This window comes from Mauremys mutica, chromosome 2 (assembly GCF_020497125.1).
Source record: "Mauremys mutica isolate MM-2020 ecotype Southern chromosome 2, ASM2049712v1, whole genome shotgun sequence".
Lineage (NCBI taxonomy): Eukaryota > Metazoa > Chordata > Testudines > Geoemydidae > Mauremys > Mauremys mutica.
The window spans coordinates 269,088,405-269,103,772 of NC_059073.1; positions in this window are offsets into that span (position 1 = coordinate 269,088,405).

A 15,368-nucleotide genomic window follows, 5' to 3' on the forward strand; every position below is an offset into this window, starting at 1 on the left:
CAGGCTGCCCTCTGCGGCTTGCCTGCGGAGAGTCCGCTGGTCCCGCGGCTTCCTGCGGGAGGTCCGCCCAAGCCGTGGGACCAGCAGACCCTCTGCAGGCACGCCTGCGGGAGGTCCGCCGAAGCCGCGGGACCGGCAGACCCTCCGCAGGCAAGCCGCCGAGGGCAGCCTGCCTGCCATGCTTGGGGCGGCAAAATGCCTAGAGCCGCCCCTGGCTAGGGGGAGCATATATTATAGATTTATACATGAACATAATCTCAATTCAGGAAAGTTCTGCCAATAGTGGACTTCAGTCACAAGGTTTGTCATTCCACCATTTTTGTTTATAAGTTCAGTGACCTGGAATATTTTTTTATAGTACATGTACAGTGGAACTATATTATAGGGAAATACACAATATCACTAAGCAAATTTCACTGCAACTTAGTTTGTAATTTGTGCATTGCTAAGCCCTGTAACAATCTGATAGTCTTCATTCTGCTATTGGTATGCACAAAGTTTCCAAACCTGTTTTGCTATAGTTGAAACATGTTCTCTTATGGTACTCCTACAATAGGCAGAATTCATTTGGAATTATTCAGAACAAAACAATAGCATGGAAATACATTACAGCAAGAGTATTGTGGCCTGTCACCTTTGGGTTTTATGACTCTCCTTTCCCATCTGCTGATGTGTATATACCATTTTGTGTGTGGAGAAAGACTGGGAGTCTTGTAGAACTAAACGTGGAAGATGTCCTCACACTGAGTTTTAGATATTTCTTTCACTATTGCTCTTACTTTTCTGATATATTATGGATTTTAAATTCAACTTCTACACTAGAATATCTTTTTGAAAGTCTCATTTATTGGTCATAGCTTTAGGTTATGTGAGGTGGGATGGAAACTCTGCAAGTGCATTAATCCTGCATCACGAGCCCCCATGGTGCTTCCACCTTGGTGTGCCACAGATATAAGGCAATAGCGCCAGGAAAACTCTTGACGTACTCATAGGCACTGACTCTCTGGGAGGGGGCGGGGCAGAGGGGGGTTGAGCACCGACCGGCACCAGTAGAAGTTGGCGCCTATGGACATACTGATGTCTTGGTGCCTGAATCTGTAATTTTCACTCCATGCATCTGAAGAAATGGGTTTTTTAACCATGAAAGCTTATGCCCAAATAAGTCTTTAAGGTGCCACCGGACTCCTTGTTGTTTTCATGAATATTGTTATCCTACTTACAAAACATGCTGCTTAGTCGTCTGAGTCCTAGCTCATGAAGCCTTCAGGCACCATCTAAAAGACCAGGCTTCTGCTGAAGGACATGTCCCAGATTGTGCACAGGCCTTGTATGGCACAGAGAAGAAAGAAGGGAAAGGTGGTTAAGGAGCTTTCCCTCTACCTCACCCAACTGCACACTCCATGTAAGGCCTAAGGACAGCTGTAATCCCTGTGCTCCATAAATTGCCTCAAGGGGGTAGGGAGGAGGTAGCACCATGTCCCTTCCAGGCCTCTATAGAATCCTGAAGTGAACATAGGAAAGGATTAAATTGGAGTGGTTTAAAGAATTGTACAGCATTGTCCACAATCTCTGGGCCTATGTGGGAGGATTGTGCCTTCTGAGGAATAATCTCCTGTAGATCTCGTGCGGAGGCTCTGCCCAGGCCTCTACTCAGCCATAGTGTTGTTGCTAAATGCCATACTCTAGCCCTGTGAATATACAGGTGAATCTTGTATTTAAAAACAGTCTGGTCTCTGAAGCCAATGTATAACAGTAACTTCCACCTAGCTCTAGCAGGGTTTAAAAAATCCATATTGTATCAATCAGTCTCCTTATTTTCCTTTAAAATAAGGTGCCTAGTAGAACCAAATAAAGGGAATCTATTTAGTCATCCTTGTGAAAGTCAACCATAGCTGATTAAAATGAGAAACTGTTCAATAGTTACATATTTAGAATTTGTTTTTAGTCTAATCCAAAAACTACCATACATTAAAATGGAAAATTCTGGGGTTTCCGATACTTTCACTTTTTATAATTTTGTTGTAGTATAAATGATCATACTTAGCTGTGAATGTGGTCTAGAACTGGCTTGCAGATTGCCTTGGTATTTCCACCTGCTCTATAAGTGGTAAAAATAGTACAATACTAACCTCAGGGCTGGTGAGAGATTACACTAGGTGAAAACATGATGATGTGATTTGATCTTCTAGAAAGCTTAGGGTTTCTCAGGTCATGAGAGGCTGCAGAGTGCAGACTCATTTCATGTCTAGTACAGAACTTGATTTCTCATAGCTGAAACACTTTGGCCTGGTCTATGCTTAAGTTTGGCTGGCATAACAATGATGGTTAGGGATATGATTTTTTTGTGACTAGCTATGCCAGCAAAAGATCTAGTGTAGACACAGTTATGTCAGCAAAAGTCCTTTTGCCAGTATGGTTTATTTCACTCAAGGAACTGATATACGCTATACTGGCAAAAGGACACTTTTACCAATATAAGATTGCTCTCCACAAGGAGGGTTTCCTGGTATAAATATACTAGTTAACCGAGGGTGTAAGCATAGGCACTGACTCCGTGGGTGCACTCACGGGGAAAAATTAGTGGGTGTTCTGCACCCATCGGCAGCCACGCTCCCCTCCCCACCCCACGCCACCTCACCTCCGTCTCCTCCCCTGAGTGCGCCACGTCCCTGCTTCTCCTCCCAGCGTTTGCTGATGCAAACAGTGGTGTAACAAGCTCCAGGAGGGAGGGGAGAGGAGTGGGAATGTGGCACAATCAGGGGAGGAGGCTGGGAAGAGACGGAGCTGGGGTCTGGATTTGGAGAAGGGGTTGGAATAGGGGCAGGGAGGGGGTGGAGTTGGGGTGGGGACTTTGGGGAAGGGGCTGGAATGGGGGTGTGGCAGGGGTGGGAGGGGGCAGGGCAGAGATGGAGTCAGGGCGGGGCCGGGGGCAGAGGGGGGTCTAGCACCCACCGGTGCCAGCAGAAGTTGGCACCTATGGGTGTTAGTGTACGCAGACTCAGGGCCCATTTCAGTGTAGACTACTAATCTATTCAGGAATTTATCTACACTAGAAAGGGTTTGGTGGAGTGCTTTCTAGTGTAGATAAATTATTGGATTAGATCAATAGTTTACTAGGAAATAGGCTCTGATCCTGCAAGCACTAACACGTGCTTAACTTTACACACATTGTGTAGTCTATTGAATTTAACTGAATCAGTTGTGTGCAGAAAGTTAACCTCACACACCATTAGTTGCAGGATCAGGGGCATTTTTTGCCCCATAGCTTTTCAGTTTTATGGCTGATTCTGATCTTGCTGACATATAGCAATGTAAATCAGGAGTACGCCCGGTGAAGTGAGTAGAACTGCATCAATGTGAAAGTGGTGTAAATGAGATAGAATCAGGCCTGGGAGACTTTTTCTGGCCTCAAGTTGCAGCATGCACAGGTATCTTTAAAAATCATTCTTTAAGATGTTCTAGGTCAATCTTAGGTGGATGGCATTATGTTCTCAAAATGTCTAACCCTCTGCCTTAAATTTGGCATTTAGTAGCCGTCCTAGCAGACAGGATTGTCAGCACAATATTTCTCAGTATGGAAGATGGTCCTCAGTAAAAATCAACCTTGCCTTAAGTGCACGCAAAGTTGGTGTTAGCTCACTATTACCCTTATATACTATTTGTATCAGAAATGATGACTGCTGAAATTGAAGTAACAGAAAATGTTATTTGTGCTAAAGGAAGGAACCTCACATTACTTAAAGCCTTCTGCAGGAATACATTTCTTCTGTCCCTTACCCTTGTCCTATATTTGGGCCTTGAAAGGCAGAGAGGTGTGGACCAAGGATGTGACAGTAATACAGTATATGGAGATGGGACTTCTCTTCTACCACTAGGGTGAGCCCTCCAGGAAGACCCATTTAAAATAATGCTGTCAAACTTGCAGCTGCAGGCTACTCACACCTGTTCAGTGTGGCATTATGTCCCTCTCTAGTGGAGCTCAGGCCACATTGAGGTTGATGTGCCAGCTACACCCTTGGGTAATAGAGCTGGGTCTTTTAACTCAAGCAATAGCGGCTCATGCTTTCAGGTTTGATCCTTACTGCCAGAGACCACACCCAGGGATGTGGTGTAACACAGCTTGCCTGTAGTATAACCGTAACTCTTTGAGTCAGAGAATAATGATGCCTGTCCTGAGACAGAGGTATTGCAGACCTTTATACAGTAGCCATGAGGATGCTCCACCAATATTGGTACCATGATTACCACTCATGATTCAGTACTCCATGGTGAGAACAATCTGCTTCACGAAGAAAGAGTTTTGTGGTGATATCAATAAGTGATGGCATCAGAAGAACACTCATTTTTCACAAATCTAAGCCACCACTACAATTAGTGGGGTTATAATTGGTGAGTATTCTTCTGTACAGTTCTACGAGGAAGGGGACAGCATACTTTCTGACCAAGGTTGTAATTCTGGAACAGGGCAGTGTAGAACATCCTTCTTTGTTTGTGATCTCTGGGTGGTTGTTGTGCATTGTATGTTGAGAGAGTCATTTACTGGGGCTTTTAAAATTTTAGTGTTTATATTTAAGCTATATCTTAAGCATTCAGTGACTTTGGAATAAGGAAATTTTATAAATATAATTTCAAGATAAAATCTGATGAAAATATGTTGAAGATAAATTGGTGGAAGAAGAAGACTTCATTAGTTTAACATTGGGGGGAGGGATAGCTCAGTGGTTTGAGCATTGGCCTGCTAAACCCAGGATTGTGAGTTCAATCGCAGAGGGGGCCATTTAGAGATCTGGGGCAAAAATTTGTCTGGGGATTGGTCCTGCTTTGAGGAGGAGGTTGGACTAGATGACCTCCTGAGGTCCCTTCCAACCCTGATATTCTATGAGGAAAAGACTGATTGTTCCTAGTGTATTGGAGAAGTTGTTCAAGAACCATTAATGTACATGAATATATTCCTTACATAATACATCCCAGGGCATCAAGACCTTGAATATCTCTGGCTGTTGACTACACAAATTAAAGGTGCCCAGAGGTTCTTTAATAGTCATGTCCAATTTTTCAAGACCTACCAACATTTAGGAGAAGAGTCCACAGTGCTCACCTGAGCCAGTGCTTCCATCTGGCTTCATTTCATGGCTAATGACCTTAGGTTTTGGTGCCTGCTAGATTGTAGGCTAGGGTAATAAAAGCAGCCCTTAAGCGTAAACATGAGTGCTGTGACGTGTCACATTTTTGTTTAAATTGCACATATTTCAGGTACCTTGGAGAAATGTAGGATTGGAGATGATTCACTTACATTCCCACATGCTCTGTTTAAACAGCTGATGGGCTGTATATGTTTGTATTATTCATAATACTAATTTTTCATGCACTCCATTCCTCGTGTTTTTTCTCATATGTGAAGTGTCTGTGTGTCTCTTACCATACACTGTGATTTCTCAATGAATGCTGGTTCCCAAGTCCTTTCTCTAGTCTCTCTCTCTCTCTCTCTTTTTTTTCCGCCAAGGCCTAATTATGAAACAGCTTCAAATAAATACAATTTTTTAACAAAAAACATTCTGCTTCCTGTGAACAATGGACTGAATTTTTCTCTTTATTCGTGGGGAGTTCTTATTCAGTTGGAGTGCTTTGCAGTTGGCTAGGCCTGAGATTTCTGGGAGCTGTAATTGTGTCTCATTAATTCTTACAGTAATGTAGGGTAACTATAAGGAGCATGCAATTAGTGGTCTGGTCAATGAATAGAGCAGTTAATCAGCAGACAAAGGATGGGGCTCAGGACCTATTAGGCTGAAAGGAAGTGTTGCTATTGTCACAGGCACTAGGAATGCATGCAGACATGTCTTAATGTTGAACTGGTTAAGAGAACTATGTAAGTCTTTTTGCTAAACCAGTTTTCCTGCTTATTCCAGTATTTTGGAAAGCTTCATACAGCACTGACTATTAAAGATCAGAGACCGTATCTGAGGTTTTGGTAGAGTTGCTCAGTACATTCTCTCACTCAATAATGGCAGCCAGAGGGTTTATCAAAAAAATAAATAAAATAAAACTGGCCAGAGAGACCTAAGACATCCTTTACTGACCCTCTGTCATCAGAAAATAGTCAATGAATGGAGGAGACTAATAAAGTTTAAATCAGCCATTGTGCTGTCACTCAATCATACGCTGCAAGTTTGTCTTCATAAAGTGAACCTTGTTTGTTCTGAATGGTTTGCTTTCAATGCATGTAAATGTATGCAAATATTCATAATAGTTTAAAAATGGCAGCTCTCATGGCAACAACTAGCTCTTATTGGTCTTACTAACCTTCCCCCATCTCCACCGGCTTGAATTAAATCACTTAGCATTTAAAAAACAAAAGTTAGCCCAACATTAGATTTTTTTTTAACACTTTGGATTAGAAGCTCCAATTGTTCCTTCTCTCTGTAAAATTACTTGAAAGATACCTCAAGAATCCTGTGAAATATTATATATGTGATATCATGATGATTATACCAGAAAATGCTTTATTAATAAAACACTGCCCTTGAATAACTCTTAGTTCTATTAAGTATTGCTTCAAATAGAATGACATTCCTACTCTTAAGTAAAACACACATTTGGCATAAAGTAGCAATTAAAATAACTTTTGCAGGGGTGAGGGGAAGAATGTAACTTAATAATTAACTTATATCCTGAGTCAAATGTTTTTCTCAAAACTAAAAGTATTTTTTTCTGTCTTCTTAGTATTAACATGTCAGTAGTTTTTATCTCTCCGCCTGGTATTCACATCAGCAGCAAATAACGTTAGAAAAATGAAGTCTCTCAGGCTTTATACTAAGGATTCAATTATTCTATATAATTAGTCTGATTTGTTAAATATTTAAAACATTTTCTACTCTGAGGTAAGGAACAGCATACTAGAGTGATCAGAACTACAAATGACTTGTACCTTTACTCAGAAAATCCTTCTTATCAAATAATAAGAAAGATTAAGCCTAAATCTGTCTCTTTTCTTCTTCTTTGGATTTTATTCCCATAAGAAATATTAATTTTGAAACACAAAAAGGTGATGGATTTTGGTATAAATTAAATAGATTTAATGAAATATGTGGGTCATAACTTGTGCCTTGAATATAAAATACTTGAGTGAAATTCAGGGTACTTTGTTCAAGCCAAACATTGCCACTAGTCTGAAATCTCATTCTTCTGCATCTGTTTATGCAGCATTTAAGGACTATTGAATTTTGGGAATATCAGTCTTCAGATTGAGCGCCGCAAATCTGCAGGAAATCTCTTCAAGGTCACATTTCCCATTGCTGTGCCTTGTGTTAAGGAAATAGGACCGATCCACTCTGCACATTGAGGAAATAATCCCACTTCCAATTTCTGAACCAGACATAGCTCTCATTTTGATCCCAAGCAAGTTTGGGATTTCTCGTGGTATTTGATGCCACCAGAGAAGTTGCCACTTCTGTCGCTATTAATAAACAGGGTATTCTTTACACACAAGGCAAGCAATTAAAAAAATATTGATATACATTTTGAAACACAGGTTCAGTCACATGAGTTGAGTGATCTGCAGAAGGGCACGAATAACTCCAAAGTCACTGAAATATTACTTGGGGAGGCAACAGATTAATGGGTAATCTTCAAAAAATGTGTAATGTTACAACTATCTGTATATTATAATACAAATGTGTAATACTATGTGCTGTGTAAAGAGAGATCACAGCTCTTTGAACGTTTTAAAAATAAAAATCTTGATTTTCTTAAGCAGCTAGAACCAATCTGTTGCAGTCTGACTGACAGTCTAAAAGGCAGAATGATAGTTAGATCTATTGGGGTAGATTGCTTTCCAGGTTCTGGATGGCTTGTTGGTTGACTTTTTTTCATCTCTGAGAATATAGATATGGATATATGTATGGTATCAGGGACACAGACCAATGGTTTTGCTGAAAATTAAGACTGTAAGATTCCAAAAGAAGAGAAAATACACAAATGACTAAAAAATGTAACTGTGACTATATTTGAATGCAGTGTTGTTGTAGCCTTGTTGGTCCAGATATTAGAGAGACAAGGTGGGTGAGGTAATATCTTTTACTGGACCAACTTCTGTTGGTGAAAGAGACAACCTTTCAAGCTTACAGAGGACTCTTCTTCAAGCTTGTCTCTCTTACCAATAGAATTTGTTCTGGTAAAATAAATTACCTCACCCACTTTGTCTTTCACTATACTTGTAGTCATATTAGTTTCAAAGAATGCCTGTTGCAAACTTCCCCAATTCTCTTGCTAAAGTAATAGCAGTGTGACTCTTATAGGTATGTACTGAAAGTAATTCCAAACTTTTATTTTCACTTATTTGTATAGCAGTTTTGGCTAGAGGCCCCAATTTGGGGATCTGGTGGTCCCCATTGTGTTAGACCCTGTAAACACACAATGAAAAACTAATCCCTTCCCCAAAGACCTTAGGGACAGATTTTTAAATGTATTTAAGTGCATAATGATGCTAATAGGTGTCTAGGTGGTTTTGAAAATCGCACTAGGCATTGATTGATTTAGCATGAACAATGAACAAACACGTGACAGATATTAGTCACATTGTTAATGCACTAAGGGCTCAAACTCTACAGTGAGGAATGCAGTATAAAAACCTATATAGAACAGTATAGAACAGAATAACTCATAAGAACCAAACCCAGCAGGCCTCTCCTGGCCCTGGCTATGATGGCATTCACACTGAGTGACAACCAGATTCTGTGTGTGTGTGTGTGTGTGTGTGTGTGTGTGTGTGTGTGTGTGTGTGTGTGTGTGTGTGTGTGAGTGAGAGAGAGAGAGAGAGAGGGAGATAACTGCTCCAATTTTTGTCATCAGCATACGATTGAATAATGTTTTTAGAGTTATATTTTCTGCCTGCCTATTTAGAATGCTAAAAGTTGTCCTTTTTTTTTAAATTAAAATCTCTCCTCCTGCAGATGCTGCAGTTTACCTGCTTACATGAGGCTTATGGCAGTGAAGATGAGAGCATCTGCTACTGTTAGGAGTATAACATTTTAGTGATCTGTGAGTAGACAGTTACTTTGTCCGACTCTAGAAAATCTGAACAGCATTAATCCTTGGTGTAGGTCTATTTATGATTCCATTGTAAGTCTGTTGATTCATGGATGATAGATGAATTTGCTCATTATTCCTAAATACTGCTGTTTACTTCAATAACATGCAGCATGAGAGTATGAGAGTAAAACAATGGAGATGGTTTGGAGGATCTATGGAAATGGAAAAAACCTTTGTTAGATCATATTAAGATAATATTAGCATTGATATTAACTGATATAAAATGCACCCATCTCCATACTATTTAGGTGCCATTTACACAACAAATGTACACAATGATTTCTGGCTGAAGATGGGTCTAAATGCTCTACCCCACCCTTATTTTAGTTGATTGGTGCCTATCTTGGACCATTGCTTGGTAGGTTTTTCTACTGCTCTTATTTGGTGGGAAGAAGCATGCTTAGAGAAATACATCTTGCATTATGTCCAAAATTCAGCACAAACTTAGCCTGATCTTTGGTGGTAAATGGCTTGACTTGGGACTTCCACTAAGAGTGACTTGATCCATTCTCTGACTTTTTTGTATGGGTGCTTTTGGCCACACGGTCCCAGTTGATTGTAGCTACTTCAGCGCTCTGTGGAAGGAAAGGCCACTATAGAAAGAGAACAGGCCTAGTCTATTGATGTCTTTGAAGGTAAGAATGAGTGCCTTGACTTGGATCCAGAATCAGTAAGGTGAGCAGTTGTGGGATGTGGACAGTGAAGTATTATGTGGTGTTTGTAGCATGTCCTACTTAGGATGTGGGCCACTGCATAGTTACTAGCTGCAATTGCTATGTAAACGTTACTTGTCGGATACTTTGCACTGCAGCAGTCCAACCTGACATAGACAAGAGCATGGATCAGCATAGCTAGGTCCTCCTCTGAGAGCAAAAGGCAGCCTTTCTCATGATCTGTGCTGAAAGAAGGCATTTCTTGTCACCATTGCTACTTGAATATCTAGGAGCAGTGAAGGATCTAATAGGACTCATCCCCCAACTTTGGGGCAGGACCAGTTAGACAGGCAGAACTGCAGGGTCTCAATGCATGCATGAGACAATGGTGTAGGGATGAGGGATTAGATTTATTAGGAACTGGGAAAACTTTTGGGAAAGAGGGAGTCTATATGGAAGGATGGGCTCCACCTAAACCAAAATGGAACCAGACTGCTGGCACATAACATTAAAAAAGGTTATAGAGCAGTTTTTAAACTAAGGGCTGGGGAAAGTCGAGAGGTACAGAGGAGCACGTGGTTCGGACAGAGGCCTCCCTTAGGAGAGGATCTATTAATGGAGATTTTCTATGTCCTAGTAAAGAGGAGAGGATGGAAGATGATGAAATACGGGTAGAATCTGATGGGAAACAATCAAATGAAAAAGAGTCCCATTCAATTACATCATATAGTAGCAGATAGCTAAAAAGTGACAAGTTTTTAAAGTGCTTATATACAAATGCTAGAAGTCTAAATAATAAGATGGGTGAACTAGAGTGCCTCATATTAAATGAGGATATTGATATAATAGGCATTACAGAAACTTGGTGGAATGAGGATAATCAATGGGACACAGTAATACCAGGGTACAAAATATATCAGAAAGACAGAACAGGTTGTGCTGGTGGGGAATCATAGAATCATAGAATATCAGGGTTGGAAGGGATCTCAGGAGGTCATCAAAGCAAGACCAATCCCCAGACAGTTCTTTACTGGGCTCAGGCAGGAATGTAAAGGGCCCGGTGCTCCTGCTGCTGCGGGGAGCCCCAGGCCCTTTAAATCACCGCCGGCGCTTCAGCAGCGGGGCTCGGGTGGTGCTTTAAAGGGCCCGGAGCTCCGCGGCGGCCGGAGCCCTGGGCCCTTCATTTCACCCCGAGCTCTGGGGCTCCCAGCTGCCTCTGCAGCTGGTAGCTCTGGGGTGATTTAAAGGCCCTAGGGCTCCCAGCCACAGCCGGAGCCCCAGGGCCTTTAAACACCTCTTCTGGTTGAGGCCATGCCTCTTCCAGTTGAGGTCATGCCCCCACTCAGGACTCTGGCGTACCGGTAAATCCTTTCAGTTACTTTCACCCCTGAGCAGCAGTCAAAAAAGCAAACAAAATGTTGGGAATCATTAAGAAAGGGATAGATAAGACAGAAAATATCATATTGCCTCTATATAAATACATGGTGTGCCCACATCTTGAATACTGTGTGCAGATGTGGTCGCCCCATCTCAAAAAAGATATATTGGAATTGGAAAAGGTTCAGAAAAGGGCAACAAAAATGATTAGGGGTATGGAATGGCTTCCATATGAGGACTGATTAACAAGACCTGAGACTTTTCAGCTTGGAAAAGAGAAAACTGGGGGGAGGAGGGGATTTGCGATATGATAGAGGTCTATAAAATCATGACTGGTGTGGAGAAAGTAAATAAGGAAGTGCTATTTACTCCTTCTCCTAACACAAGAACTAGGGGTCACCAAATGAAATTAATAGGCAGCAGATTTAAAACAAACAAAAAAAAGGAGGTATTTTTTCACACAATGCACAGTCAAACTTGGAACTCCTTGCCAGAGGATGTTGTGAAGGCTAAGACTATAACGGGGTTCAAAAAAGAACTAGATAAGTTCATGGAGAATAGGTCCACCAGGATGGGCAGGGATGGTGTTTCTTGCCTATGCCAGAAGCTGGGAATGGGCGACAGGGGATGCATCACTTGATGATTACCTGTTCTGTTCGTTCCTTCTGGGGCAGGGCCACCCCTACCCATACGCAAACCACGCAGCTGCATAGGGCACCAGGAAATTTGGGGCACCAAATTGCTCCAGCTCCAGCGGCCAGCCCGATCCCCTGGAAGGCTGAGCCGGCCGCTCTTGGGCTGTGCACAGCAGGGCCCAGAAAAGCTGCCTTTGCCCCTGCCCGACTCCTCAGTCCCCGCCCCTGCTTCGCCCCCACCCTGCCTCTTACTGCCCCTGCTCCACTCCAGCTCCACCCCCACTCCACCCCTTCCCCCCAAACCCTGTCCCCTGAGCTATGTGAACACGGGGGACTACAGCAGGGGTTGGGGTCGGGCCCACCCTGAACTCACCGGGCAGCGGGAAGCGGAGTGACCCGGCCCCAGCCCGCTCCACTATGCCAGCTCCCAGCCGCGCCGTCGGTGAGTCCTGGGGGGCACTTCCCCCTCTTCCCCCAAGCCTGGGAGCCAGGGGAGCAGAGTGGAGCCTTCCTGCACTGGCTGCTTCTGCCTCCCAAAGCCCTTGGACGCAGCCCTCCCCACCCTGCAGAGACCTGGGACCCCCGCCCCCTCAGAGGCCCAGGGCCGGCCCCCCCTTCAGGGAGCTGCGTAGGGCACAACAATCTCTAGGGGAGTCTTGCTCTGGGGCACCTGGAATTGGCCACTGTCAGAAGACAGGATACTGGGCTAGATGGACCTTTGGTCTGACCCAGTCCGGCCGTTCTTATGTTCTAACTCAGTTCATGCATAAGACAGCAACTAAAATCCCCCCTTTTCCCTGTTGTCCTAACCATAATATTCTCCCACCTCCTGTTTCTTTGAATGTCTTCACTGGCACTCCTTCTCCTCACTCCTTCTCCTCTCCACTGCATCAATTTCAAGATTCTTGTGATTGCCTTTAAGGCTCCACATAATTCTGTGTTCCCTACTTATCCACCTTTATGTTACTGTGCTGCCCCCACCCTCACTTGACTAATAGGGCCGGGCAAGCCTTGATGACCTATTTGTTCACTTCTCCCACAACAGCCTCCTCCACTTTCTTCCATGCTGCTCCCTGTACATGGAGTTCTTTTCCATGAACTGGACTGCAAAGCCTCTCTCTCTCTCTCGCTCCCTGTTTGACTTCCTCCTCAAGATCCACTTCTTCCACAACATCTGCAAGAAACGATCTGCTTAAGTCATCTACAAATTTACTTCCCCTTCATTTAGTCACTATTTATTCTTAATGTATTTAGCCTATCAGTTAACTGCTCATTTATGTGGAAGGAAAGGTTGGAGTGTGTCTCCAGGGTAGCTGCTGGCCATATAAGCCCCAACAGGGAATGGTTCATTTGAACCACTCTTCTAGAGAGCAGTGAGAGCTTGGGGTAGGTACATAGTCCGAGGGAAAAAAATAACTAAACCAAAATTCCAGGAGCGTTGTGCCTCCAAAAACATATTGTTTCTGTTTAAAACAAACTCGTTGTGCAATCATAATCCCATTTAGCAGGAAATACGCCAACTACCACTCAAACCGTTTTAAAATTATGTGGATAATCAAATGATATAGTCATTTATTTAGCTTCCAGTGCTGATTATGCACAACAAGTTATGGCTGGTCCCTTTCTAAATCTTGCCTGGGAATGAAAAATTATGTGATACTAAATTTTTTCTCTATAACCTTATTTTCTCTATAGCCAGGAATACATATCTGTGTTTATGAACTATGGTGTGAGCAAATACAATATTGTTCCAGGAATCCTGTATACATGAATATTCAGAAACTTGAAGGTAAATGTTAGGGAAACATGTAGGACTTAAATTAGCTTTGATAAATGCAGAATTTGCATGGTTCCAAAGTTACTTAGTTTGGCTTTTACTGTATATAGATTTTGATTATCTAGGATTACACTATGCATATAAAATATATTGTTCTTTTAAAAATAAATTCCAATAATATTATGTTCATGATTTAGGCCAAAACTTTCAAACTTAGTAATAGCAATGCTGACTTCAGGAGGGATTGTGGGTACTCAGCACCTCTGACTGTCAGGCTACTTATATTTAAGTGCTCAGAACAGGTTTGGGTGCCTACCCACAGGAACCTACAGTGGAAACTGAGGCCATAATAATTGCAATAAAACTATAATGCCAATACTTTTCAAGAGGTAGACCAGAAAGGATTTGAAGGGGAGGATGTGATCACAGAAAAGGTCATGACTACTCTTTTGGAAGAGAAATGATTCGTATATTACAGTAGTTTGAATAATTCTGTGTCATCTGATACAGGTTTCTAGCTCTGATTATTGTCCTTCATTTTTTTGCTGTCAACTCTTTCATACTTCTATATTAAGTTAATTTTACTAAACCTTTTGGTGTTTGTTGACATTGCCGAACATTATTGTTTGATTACAACTGGAAGTACTTGAGGTAGCTCACACCATGCTGTCCACAACTTTCCAGTCAGTGTAGCCCAGGAACTGTTGTTTTCAGCATCATGTCAGCTAACTTGAGTGCACCTATCCCTGTTCAAACATGGCATATTTTTGTCTTGTAGACAAGGCCCAAAAAAATGCCCACAGAAACAAGCCCAGGCAACTTAAAATGGCACTGGGGATCGCTGTGGATGCAAGGAATTTTCCCTCCCTAGGCTGCAGAATAGACAATGAGTAGGAACCATGGGACTGGTATCCCCCTCTGTGCGTGGGGATTAAGAATTGTGTGTGTTAAGGATTGGAGAATCTGTTTAGGGATAGATCCTGTGACCCCGCTTGCCCCTCCTCATCCTTCCTCTCTCAGTGGCTGGCTGCATATGGCTATGCTGGTAACACCCACGGAGCTAAGTTTTGAGCGTCCAGGTAGTGTACACCCTCTGTGAAGGCTCTTGGCATTGTAACCTCTCTCCATCCCTAAGGCCCTGTCTATACACAAATTTGTACCACTTTAACTATACTGGCATAATTAAAGTGATACACCCCCCCAGTGTGGACACAGCTATATGAGTGAATAAAAGTCCTTATAGCTATTCCTATGTAGGAAGGGCAGTGAGCTACCATGGTAGAGGGCACATTTATACTTAGGGTTGCCAGCCCTCCAGGATTGATTTGGAGTCTCCAGGATTTAAAGATTAATCTTTAATTAAAGATTATGTCATGTGATGAAATCTCCAGGAATACATCCAACCAAAATTGGCAACCCTATAAATACTGGTATAACTGTGTCCACATTAGAAGTTGACTGATATACTTACTTTGGCGGGGAAGACAACCAACCAAAAAACCCAATCCCATATCTAACTGAAATTAACTGAAAATAATCATACAGGCAGGTAAACCAGGCCTAACTCAGGATATTTAAAAAAGGACATGGGGAAAATGACTTAACTATTGAACTAGAGATTTGGTAATGAAAATCTGTATAGCTACAGGCACTTACATCCTCCTATTTATTTCACATATTCTTAATTTTAAGTGACTTTTAGTCAATGAGGTTAAGTCTGAATTTTATTTGGCTGTGGAGTATTTGACCATTAGATTTGTGTTGGTTATATTCTTTCTTTTGGCTGAATACATCCTGTCTTTCACCGTTGTTCTGTACTGTAGATGCCTATAAAGCTCT